Source organism: Parasteatoda tepidariorum, chromosome 10 (assembly GCF_982258835.1).
Source record: "Parasteatoda tepidariorum strain Cologne lab strain chromosome 10, Ptep-v5.0, whole genome shotgun sequence".
NCBI lineage: Eukaryota > Metazoa > Arthropoda > Arachnida > Araneae > Theridiidae > Parasteatoda > Parasteatoda tepidariorum.
In genome coordinates this window covers 15808045-15820451 of record NC_141764.1, presented here as the reverse complement: position 1 = coordinate 15820451, position 12407 = coordinate 15808045, and the positions used below count along the sequence as shown (strand labels likewise).

General features: G+C 28.4%; 1 protein-coding gene and 1 long non-coding RNA gene across 2 annotated transcripts in view; one reads left to right on the top strand and one right to left on the bottom strand.

The window, feature by feature from the left end:
• Positions 1–443: 443 nt before the first annotated feature.
• The window catches only part of LOC122268251 (venom peptide MmKTx1), a 52782-nt gene continuing 40818 nt past the window's right edge, over positions 444–12407 (top strand). Inside the window, exon 1 of the mRNA XM_087154209.1 lies at positions 444–652. The gene's annotated coding sequence lies outside the window, so the exon portion shown is untranslated. The remainder of the gene's footprint in view (positions 653–12407) is intronic.
• Positions 7126–12407, bottom strand: part of LOC139426330 (uncharacterized) — a 29501-nt gene continuing 24219 nt past the window's right edge. The window contains exon 3 of the long non-coding RNA XR_011637572.2: positions 7126–7653. This is a non-coding gene — a long non-coding RNA (uncharacterized LOC139426330). The remainder of the gene's footprint in view (positions 7654–12407) is intronic.

The following is a 12407-nucleotide window of genomic DNA, read 5'->3' as shown; positions in this document are numbered from 1 at the left end:
CGTACAAAATATTACGATGCAACAATAACGTCTTTGAGGAATATCTTATTTTATTTAAAAGTTAATATCTTAAAATTTAAGAAAAAGTCACTTTAGAATCTTATTGCTTGTGCATAGCTTTGTTGATGGCAGAATTAAAATTACCATTTTGAAATTCAATTACTAGGCACTTCCTTGAACATGCGTGCCGCTGATAAATAATAATAATAAATGAATCAAATAAAGAAAAACTGAATAAATAAACTCACTATAATATAACACATAATTATTCACAAGTTTTCAATTAAATGATGTACGACCTGTCAGATTAATTCCAGGAATATATGCAGAGTTTATCAGTGATTATATCCGCTAACAGCGGAAACAGCACACCGTCTTCCGCTGAACGAAGTCACACGATAGATTTTTTATTTATTTGTTTATTTTATTTAAAAAGTCAAATTGATTATTTTATTGTTGAAATTTTCATACTACTTAAAGTGCAGATGGCTTTGTGAGAATAAGTGTCTCTTAGTATATTTAAAAATCTGACTTTTCTTATAAGTTGTGCGATTGAATCGTGCTAATGAAAAAATTTTAGAATTATAGCAACCGAAGTAATTTTCTTGAAATCTAAGCTTAATTTAATTTTTGTGAAGAATTCCTTTGATGTGTAAGTACTCTTTTTTTCGTCAGCATATTAGTATTTATAAGAGAATATGTAAAACTTATTTTGGAATTTGAGCTATCGAAATATATTTCATAAAGAGGCCATTTTCCTCTCGAATGAACAAAACTGTCAAAGGGTGGAGAAGAAGAGAGAAAATTTTAAATATGCTTTTAATTCTTTTAATTCTATTTCATTTTCACAAATAAACTTATGAGGAATATTTACTCTATTCGATAAGTATTCTTTGTATTCGATTTATTCAATAAGTATTTTTTATACAGGTATATTTTGAATAAATATGTAATCATTTTTAATACGTCATCTAAATAAAATTTGAGATGCAAGGCATGCAATATTTTAGATTCTCTATGCAAATTTTTTTCTGATGAATTAATATTATTGCAATTCTGTAATTAGCTTTCGCATCCCAAGGGGGAGACTTAGGTTCTAATACCAGCGGTGGTAGCTTGACACGAAATCTGCTCACTCATCGCACTGACCAGAGAGCTGTCCTCACACATTTTCAGAGGTAGACGGATCATGGGTAATAATTCTCTTGCCGTCGGAAAAACAGTGTGAGGTTTCGTGGTTTTCCTCTCCATGCAACGCAAATAAGGGTTTTGCTCCGCCATAAAAGTCCTCCACGAAGTCTAGTTTATCACAATGCTTTATCCATGAGTTCAGTTGTCTACTGGGTTGGATTCAAAATTACAAGGACATGGAGTTAAATACTGATTGTCGTAAACTCTAAAAGAAATAAAAATAAAATACGATTATAATAAAATTATAATATAATAAAATAAAGTAGAAAATAAATTATAATAAAATTATAATAAAATAAAATATAAATAAAATTGTAAAAATGAATATAAAATAAAATAAATTTTGTAAGCAGCATTTTTTGAAAGGTTGTTAAGTATATATCATACATTTGTTTGTATTGGGGTAGTTGAAAGAGTTCTTTGTTTTTGGGTCATTTATATATATAAAAAATATTTTTCAGCGTTATTTAAATCGGTTTTTGTTTATTTAAACTGTAATACAATTAAATTTGAAAAAATCTGAATGCTGACAAATGAATAGTTTTAAATGTCTTATTAAAAACCACAAATATCAAAATGTTATATATTTTTGGCTTTACATTTTAAGAGAAAAAATCTGCAGAAGTTCTGAAAACTATCGGGATCATCAAATGTATACTTTTTTACCCTCTTTTTTGTTAAGGATTCTAAAAATGCATAATAACCCTTTACTTAAAAGCATGAGAGAATTAAATGAAGGGATTAAGAGTGGTCTTTATGAAACACCCTATATAGTCGATATAAAACTTATACTATTGTGAGGCCTTTTTAAATTGGGGCAACTGAAGTATTATTCTTTACCCGTAATGCTGCTTTTTAGAGACATTTTTTTGTAGTGAAAGTACATATTTTTCGCGCAAAATGCAATAATTCTGTTACATATAGTAACAAGGAGAATATTGTTATCAAACGCTGTTATATGAGCATAAAATTGTTGCTGTTGGCACTACTATTGATCTTATATGAAATATGTAACGCTGTTTAAAATTAAAACAACATAGTAGTTTTCTTTTCTCTTTCAACACTGCTGCTCTTTAAGTACATTTTAAAATAGGAAGTAAAAAAGTAAACTACCGCTGATTTTGAATTCTACTTATATTATTTACACTTATTATTTACTTCTTTTGTAATATACCTTACTATTTAGTAAAAAAAAACAACACTCTAAAAACATTTTTCGTAGAAATTTAGATCATTACCTAGTCTTAACAATAAATTTATAGGAAAAATTATCAGTGTTTCAATTATTACGCAACTTGATATTTTCACTTTTTCATATGGTGGCCGTTTAAATACTAAGTAAGCACGGAACAGATGGATAATGCTTCTGATTTGCTTACATTAATTAGCAAGGGGGTAGGGGGAGTTTCCAAGATAAACAAAAATATGCTTACGTAATATTTGAACGACCCAGTGTAAGAAAATGGCCTTTTGTTGTTGAGATTATTTCATAAAAACATTAGAAAGCATTAAAAAAATATTTTGAAGAATGATAGATATGTTTAGAGCACTTACTTTAATCTGTTTTTGTTAAAATAATATGGTGCTCTGCTTCGATGATTATAGTCAGACGTGTATCAATGCACCAGATTACTTTTTCTAAAATTTTATTAAGCAAAATACAACACAGCTGATGGCTACTATTTCTTGTGGATATTATCAATCCTCCATTTGAAATTTTATTAGTTTATTTTCATTTCTAAATATCGAAAAATTATAAGAAAATTTTTTAAAACAAGTAAATATTCAAGTTTAGCTTTTTTTGTTAGGGGAAAAAATAGTTTTTTAAGGTATTTATAGAAAAAATTTGCAATAATTTTTTACCTGAAATAAAGCAGAATTGTAAATTTACTTTCAAATTTTTTTGTGAGTAAAATTTAAGCATAAATGTTGCAAAGCTTATGTTCTCCCTTTCAGAGTTCTGACCAATTTTTATAAGACTAGGATTTTCCGTTCACCAGCTATCGCTGTGGCATCTCATTCACCTTTATTATTTCATCCTTAAAAGTCAATGCAGTCGAACCTCGATTTAACGTACTTTGATTTAACAAATTCTCCGATTTAACGAGCATTTTCTCTATCCCGACAAAAATTGTGCTAAAATGCTTTAATTTAACGAATTTTTAGCTTTGATTCAACGAACAACAATCGCTGGAAAAAAAATAGCACATAAAACTAAGACTTTGAATTTTTCGCAATTAAAAGTTTGAATATTTCGCACCTTATTCCAATTGTATAATTATATGTATGTGTTACGCATTAAGTTTTAAAGGCAAGTAGCTTTAAAGATCATTTTAAAGTTGATTTCCTAGCGCATTACTTATAATTTTTAAGCTCGTCGTCAACAATAATAACTTTTTTTCATTATCTGCATATCTAAGAGTATTTTAGCTTGATATTTTATACCATACTTTTCACAAAAATTGATATTCGATTTAACGAACTGATTTGTCCGTCCTAATCAATTCGTAAAATCGAGATTCAACTGTATATTATAAAAAAAAAAAGATAATTCTGTTTATAATATATGTTATTTCTATAATTATATGTAAAAACATATTGCTGGTGTGTTTATCGTAACAAAATGAACTACTTAGATTTTTAAAAAAAATGGTCAGTTGAATTTTAAAAACGAATTATAGGAACACAGAATGCCAGACGCAATAAGAAATAATAAAAGAGAAGCATTTTTACTTGCTGTTGTATAACAATTCTATGTGGAAAATTTTTTTTTAAGTTTTTATGCTTTGAAAAAAATTCTGTAAATATGTTATCGGGATTTATATCGGGCAACATTGAATCACTTTCTAGTATTTCCTATTTATTTATTCATTTATTTACTTAGTTTTTGTTGTTGTATTTTTGACATCAAGTTAATTGTGATCTTGCAAAAGGAAAATCTTGGGAAAGATAAATATTTGGCCACAGTGGATAAATAATCTTTATCTGAAGTAAAAATTGAAAAAATAAGAAAGTTAAAAAGCACTTAAAATTGCAATAATTTTCAAATAAATTAGACTGTCGAACAAAGGAGACAAAATCTTACGTTAAAGTTATAATTAAAAATGGCCCATTCAACACTATCCACAGTTGCATTTCAGTGGGCAATAGATCAACCAAAACAGTTTGTAACTTGAAGTAAAACAGTTTGCTTTACTTCAAGTTTAACTGTTGATATTTCTAATTCTAATTATCGAATCATAATTTCCTTTATTTAAATTTTTTTGATTTCAAATCTGACTTCGAATTTGTAAGTCTAAGATTTTGCGTAGAAAAGCAAAATATAATTTTTTTTTTGAAAAAAATGGTTAGAAACAATTGGCAAAAACGGCACTTAAAGTTAAAACATTTTTCAAATAAATTAGAATTTTGAAAAATATTCTGAGTTAAGCATATAAACAAATGTGGTTTTTTCATCATGCTAAATTTCACTGATATTGCCTTCGGGCAGTCTATAGAGTGGCCATATAATATTTTCCCCAACAAGTTTAACAGTTAATAAATCTTGAACTAATTAACAAATGTTAATTTTTTATTTATCTTCTTGCACAATTACTTGCATTCTTCTACAACCTTGTATTCTCTACAAGCAATGTTGCTAAAATAACATTTGAATTCAAAACAATCACTCAAACTCAATATGCAGTTATTTTTTGAATTTCTTTACGTTTTTCTACATTTCTTTTCATCTGTTTTTCTATTTCATGTAATAAACAGATTTTATGAAAATTATTCCTAATTTTCAAAAATTTTGTGTATATCTTTTATGTTTAAGCATGAACCAACCTTTGTTATCAAATTTAATAAAGGGTCTGTTAAAAAAATTACAATGTATAATGTGTTTCACAATTCTATAAATCAAACGAATGATTTTTTTACTAACGAATTTCAAAAATTAATATTATCATTTTGAAATTCAATTGAACCTTACCAATACAGTGTTTAAAATGTCAACACGTTTATTTTCAAAAATGTAAAGGTACATACGATGGAATTTAAGGCATAACTTTATTTGAAAATTGGAACTTAAATATCCAAATTTCAGCATTATACTTCACATGATCGATTTTTTAACAACTAATAATTATTCACTGCAAAAAAAGTAGGGTCGAAACTATTTGAATCTGGTAAAATTTACCATGTTTCTAGCTTGATAGATACCCCAAATAGCTCGGTAAATTTCACCGAAGCTTTGTGGAGAAGATTTTTGCAAAATTGACGATATAAATGTAGTAATATTTGATAATTTTATCATGGTACCTTAGAGCATGTTATGAAAATCATTTATTCGGTATTAAATTTATTTTTCAATTTCATATTTTTTCTTAATATAATGAGCTGCGCCTCCTGCTCGCTAACGCTTGCCAACCCCCGAAAAATGCTGCGCAATCTTATATGGTTTGCTTCGTAAACCAAGCTCGCTTCGCTCGCTACTAACTTGAGTACATTGTAAATGCACAAAGTTCTAAGAATTTAAAATAATTATTCAAATCCATATAAAAACTTTAAAAAAAAAAGATTACATCTTTTTAGATAATGCTAAGTCATTAAAATAAATTTGAATTCAAATAAATGACATGTAATTCGTTAAACCTATTAGAAATGTGCTATAGTATAATTCGTAATATAAATCAAAAATCGTCAAATAAATTCGTAATATTCCTGAAAAAAAGCGCTTTCGACAAAATATTAAAATAGTGATCTATCGACAAAGACTGCTCACTTCTGCCTAGCTTAATAGTATGAGATTGCCGCAGCTGATGTGGTCGATTCGCCGTGTAAGAGAAATAGTAACGTAAACAAAACAAAGCAAACGTTGCCACCGGCGGAAAAGAAATACAGCCAAAATTTGGGAGCCACGTAAGAAAATTATATATATTAGATGTGTGGTAACAAGAACTATAAATTTGAAAATCAATATTTCTTCAAACTGATACCATATGAATGGAAAAATTACCAAATGAATAGTTTAAATATCATATATTTTAGTTTTATAACCATTTTTTTTTTTTTTTTTTTTACGAAAAATGCCATTACTATACAGTTCGGTAATTTTACCAGAATTTTTTTCCGTGCAGTATTTCTTATGGCTAGTGATGTTTTGATTGGAAATATATCTCGTAGTTTTTTGCTAACATTACAATACGCTAGTTTTACCAGTATGTTTTCCTATGTGAAGCGCATGGCATGAAATAAAGAATAATTTTAAAAAAGAAGATTTTTTTCGTATGTAACTGCAAATTTAGCATGCAAATCAATATTTACATGTCATATGAATTAATTCAAATAAAGCTAATATCGATCGCCTGCATTCTTCTTTTCAATATGATTTTTCTTTTCTTTTATTGCAGATAAAAGTTATGACTTTTTTTTTATCTGACTACGTTACTTTTTGCTAAAGATTAATATAACTATTTCTTATATTTTCCTTAAAATCAAAATTTCATTGTAATAAAACATTATCTTTTACATTTTTTATCTGGCAACCAAACTAGTTTTGATATTCTTAAACCCGCCTCTCTTTACAATGGTTGTTCAGATTATGATAATGTTTTTATTTGTTCCTCCTTCAAATATATAATTTGAGTTCCCTAATAAGCATTTGTTTTTAAAATATCATTTTTGACGAAGATTGTAAATTTATGTAATACACCCGATGATTACTTAACACTCTGTATTTTAACTATATTTTAAAAGTTTTTGTTTAATTAATTCATAAAATCTTTTCATTATGCTTCTGAAAATGGTATGAATACCATGCATATTTATTCAAATATTACAAATCATACATCATTAAAGTACAATGGGATTCAAATGTGATTTGGAAAGCCACAGTTAAAGTTAAATAAATTTTCCTCAAAGGAGTTGAATGATAATTCCTTTCACTCTTACAAATAAGTAGGATTTATTTTCTACATCCGGGACATTCCGGCCACTCCGAAATCATTTTGTCAATCTGGGAGGAATGGAATTTCGTCCTCATTTATTTTCCGAAGTGTCCGGCGTGCGAACCCCGGAGGCAAATGGTTAAAGTCTCCAGGACCAAGAATGGTGGATACATATGCGAATGATGAACAAATCCATCAAATGTCCTCTCCAGATTATTTATTACTCCAGGAATGAAGTTGATGACCTCCTTTGGATGTCCTTGGGCACACACTCTTTGCATTCCTCCTTTGTCTTTCCATTAGTTAATCGAGTTGTCGAGTGAGGGCGCTGCTGTCGCTTGATTTGATTGTTGAAGGGAGGGATGCTTCAGCGAGAAATAATCAAATTCCTCTCATTAGTCCGTTATAGCAGAGACGGGAGAATGATTTATGGCACTCAAGAACTAAGAAAGGGTTGAAAATCATCCTCTGGCGTCTTCCACCCTTTTCCCGGTTTCGGGAGAGCTTCAGAGTGGAAGAAGGTCCAAGGCATGTTCTAGAAGGAAAAGGGGTAGAAATTATTCGAATTTTAAAACGCGATTATGTACAGAAGATTGCCTTCTGGGGAATGTGGGGTATTTCATTATCTGGTCAAGTGATGCGCAGAGTTTGGTGACTTTTTAAGATTTTTATTGGGAAGAATCCATCAAAATCGTTTGCATACTTGAAAGTAATTTGAAATTTCAAGGTTGCAGATTTAAGTTTGATAATTTATAAATTGTTATTTTGTTTTACATTTTGAAAATTTTTTAAAAATTAGTATAATGGAGATGAATTTGATCAAATTCAATTCCCTTCTCTGTCGTATATTTCACGTTAAAAGTATAAATTCCGGCAATTCCACCTTTTAATTAATATTTTTAGTGCAATTCTTATTTAACTGTAACCATCAAGGGATTACGTATCCCCCGAATGTTCTCTTAGCGTCATTTGATGAATATGCGTGGCCTGTGAAGGTGATTCAAAATTTTAAATCTTGAATCACCTTCACAGGCCAGCAAAAATAACAAAATCTATATTGATTTTTTGTTGGTAATTAGTTACTAAGCTGCCAATGATGTATGGGGAAATGATTATGAATTATATGATGATGAATAACCAGCTCTGTATGGAGATAAACATCATTGCGATAATTCCTTTTTGAATTCTTCAGGGTTTTGTCGTTATTTATTATTTACTAAGCTGCAAATGTTTTCTACTGAGATGATGATTCCTATGATAATGAATCAATGAGTAATTTGCACTGTAAGGAGATAAATATTATAGTGATGATTCTCTGTTTCTTATATTGCGCTTTTTTTTGTTTATTAGTTACTAAGTTGCAAATGGTGAAGTGATGATGAATTATATAATAATAAATAATCGGCACTGTCTGGAGATAAATATCATTGTGATAATTCATTTTTCCTCTTATTATTGCCATTGTAAATAATTAAGACAATAATATACTTAAGACACTGATATAATTAAGACAATGATAATGTGTATGATTGTCATGAATAATTGACATATTCAGATAATAAAGATCGTGGTAGTCACTTTTACTGTTGAAAGATTAAATTCATAGTAAGGCACGTGTTCTGATGAACTTTTCCAACTCGGTGCAGTTTACAATTTTCTCCTCGTAGATTATAATGAAACGGAACTTTGACTACTTTTACTGATATTTTCACGTTGTATTTTGTGAGTAATTACGTTGAGTACATCATAAAGATTTATTTCGTATACATCCGTGGAAATTATTTTTTATCTACTTAAATGATTGTTTGTTAAATATGTTAATTTTGTTTGGTTATTTTCTTCATTATTTCCGCTAGGATTTTCAATTTGTTTTTTACTTACAACTGTTGTGAATGGATCCAGTATTTTTGACTTTCTGTTGTTACACAAATATCAAAAATAAGAGTTAAAATATTCCAATAGTGCATTATTTATTTATTTACTTGAAAAAAAGAAGAGAACTTTATGTTTTAAACTGGTAATGAAATGATGGAATTTCGGTAATTTCGAAAATATTCCGTTAATACATTTTAGAGTGGGACAAGACAGACTACATGTAGAAATATTTTGATGCTAAAACTTTTTTTAATTGGTGCAAAGCAATAATAATAATAAAAAGAAAAATTGAGCAGGATTAATGCAATTTCAAGTTTAAGTAATATTTCTCTTTTTTGTTGTTTCTAATTTCTTAAATATCTATTGCTAGGAATTCAAAAAAAATCTCGAGCAATTTTTTTTTACTTAAAAGAAAAAATTTAGAAATTCATTTTGTTAGGAATTGTTTGCAAAATGAGAAATTATAAATTGCTTACAAAATGAAGCGTTTCAGACAAAAACAAATATTTAAAAATTCATAAGAAAATGAAGAATGCTATGAATCTGCAGTTTAAAAGAAAGAAACAAATAAGAAATTCTATCCTACATACTTCGGTAAAGGAATTTCACATGCAAAATTTAATTGTATAGTCAATCAATAAGAACCGATTTGATAAATTAAGCTTTAAGAAAAAAAAGCTTTTTAAAGATTTCCGCATAATATTAAAAAAAAAGAAAATAACAATTCTAAAAATTTACGGAAAAAAGTACTGGCACTCAGTTGCCAGTACTTTTATCCGTTAAATCCATTCTTACCGTAAAATTTTATGGAACAAAATATCTGTTGTTCCATAATTTTTACAGTAATATTTATTGAATCAATGAGATCCAGTAAATATTACTGTAAAATTTACGGTACAAAATTTTGTGGTAACAATTACTGTAATTTTCAATTAATTGTTTTATAATTAGAAGGCATGCGGTGGACAGTAAGAGACTGCGCCGAAATTTGCAATTCGAGAATATAAATTTGTTTTATTTTTTTCCTGCTCATAAATATTTGTGTACATTGTTTAACAATATGGCTTAAAACAATATGGTTTAAAAATGTTTAACAATATGGTTTAAAAAAGCTGCTCTAAAATTTTAGAATGTTTCAACCCAAGGTTCAAGAATTCCCTAGTCATACTGATTGACAGTTCATCGATTGAGAACCATTTTCGATTCATTTTTTATTCGAGAAGAGTAATTTTTTTAAAAATTATTTATCGCGTCTGAAGAAATTTGCAAAGAAATAATGCAAAATTGTTTATTGATATTTTTATTAACATATTGGTGCTAAAATACTTTTGCGTTATCGTGTTTGTTACTTTTACAATGGTTTTCGTTAGATTATTTTTAGACTATTCGTTAGACTATATTTCGTGAAGAATATATTAGTCAAAATAATGCATTTATATTAATATTTTTATTAATGAATTGGTAGTTAAATACTCGTAAGTTAAATACTCGTATCGTTTTCGTTACTTTTACTATAGTGTTCGTTAGATCGCATGTTTGAATGTATTGGACATAAGATATAATTATTTATTAGTATTTTTATGAATGAATTGAGGCTAATATACTCATACATTATCGTTTTTTGTTACTTTTACAATGGTTAACATTATATTTCACTTTTGGCTGCATTGGATATAACATGTTGGTTATTGTTTTTTGTTTTTTAACAAATTGGTACCAATTCGTTTTTGTTACTTTTACAGTAGTTTTCGTTATATCGTACGTTTTAATACATTAGATACACAATGAATTGTTTATTGATATTTCTATTAACGAATTGTTACAAACATACAATAATGGTAGCATGTTATGGCTTTTGTTACTTTATTAATGCCTTTCGCACTTTGGATATATCGGACTATTTTTTGTTCCCCAGGAAGTTCAATCACAGTAAGAAGGTTAAAGTTTTCATTTCACAATATTTTCAGTTAAATTGAACAGCGAGAGAAAACGAAAATTCCTTTCTAAACTGATAAGGTTTATTTTTAACCATTTTTTTTACATGGTTGGCATAGTTTTATCGGTAAAAACTGTCACATTTTTTGCCGGTATATATTTCATCTATTTTCCCTTCTAAAAAAAAAAGGAAGGAATTTTCTGTAGCTGAACAGTTGGGAAAAAAAATCGATTAAGATGAAGATACTGTTACGGTCCGTTTCCAGTGAAATTAGAGAGTAGATTCACGAGTCAAGAAAGTAGAGAAAACACTTCGAAGTCCGTCATAGGTTCTCATCACCCTCCACTGGCGGAGCCACCAGTCCATACATCAGAAGGCCCGCAGCCTGTACTTAGCGATGATGTATGCAGTGCAACTCTACACCCATTTTTTGTCATCAAATTGTCGTTAGCGCACAACACGTAACGATGCCCCCGCCTTTTTACGCCGAATATCTCAACACCCAGAAAAGTTTTTCTAGTTTTTTTGGTTTATTTTGGTTTGTCCTTCCCACGATGTTATTTTTTCGTGTCATCATTATGTTGGTTTATTTAGTTGATTTTTGCTTTTTAATTTTTAGTTCGAGTGAAAATGCTTGAGTGATTTTTCAGCTACTGCGTCGCTCTAACCACATATATCATTTTCTGAATGTATACAAAGAAAATAATAGTATGTCACGTTTTGGTATTTAGAGAGGAAAAATAGAGCTATAAGCGAAAATTTTTTAAAAACATTAAAATAAACGCTAGACTTCGTCTAATGACGGATCTTAATCTTTGTTTATGTGTATAATATAATCATTGAAACTCTAAAAATCTTAAAATAAACATGCACATACTGAAAAAATATGCATGATGCCATTCTGTGAATTTATGGATCTGTTTTATGATCAGAAAAATAAAATAAAAATAAAATAATATGAGCTTTATTCGCCGTCTAATAACAGACGTTATTCTCTGAATATCTATTAATAATCATTCTTTGAAATGCTTTAAAACATACACAATGCATAATTGTATAACGTATGTAATTTTCTGAATATTTAGCTCAATAATATTATCTACTGTTTTAAAAACTTTAACATAATGAGCCGTTTAGTAACAGATGTGGTTCCATGGATATTTGTATCTGTAATAGGACCATTTATATTTTAAAACCCTGAAACTAAACTTAATGGGTCGCTTAGACGCAGATGTCATTCTCTGGATATCTGTATCCATAATATGATCATTAAAATTTTAAAATCTGAAAGAGAGAAAAAAGGAAAAAAAAAGAACACATAATTCAGTGACAAAATCACGTCATTCTATAAATATCTGAATCTGTTTTATGAGCATGAAAACTTTTTAAAATCTAATACAAACTTAATTTACCGTCTGATAAACGACGTCATTCTTTGGATATCTGTATTTATAAGATCATTAACGTTTTAAAAGCCT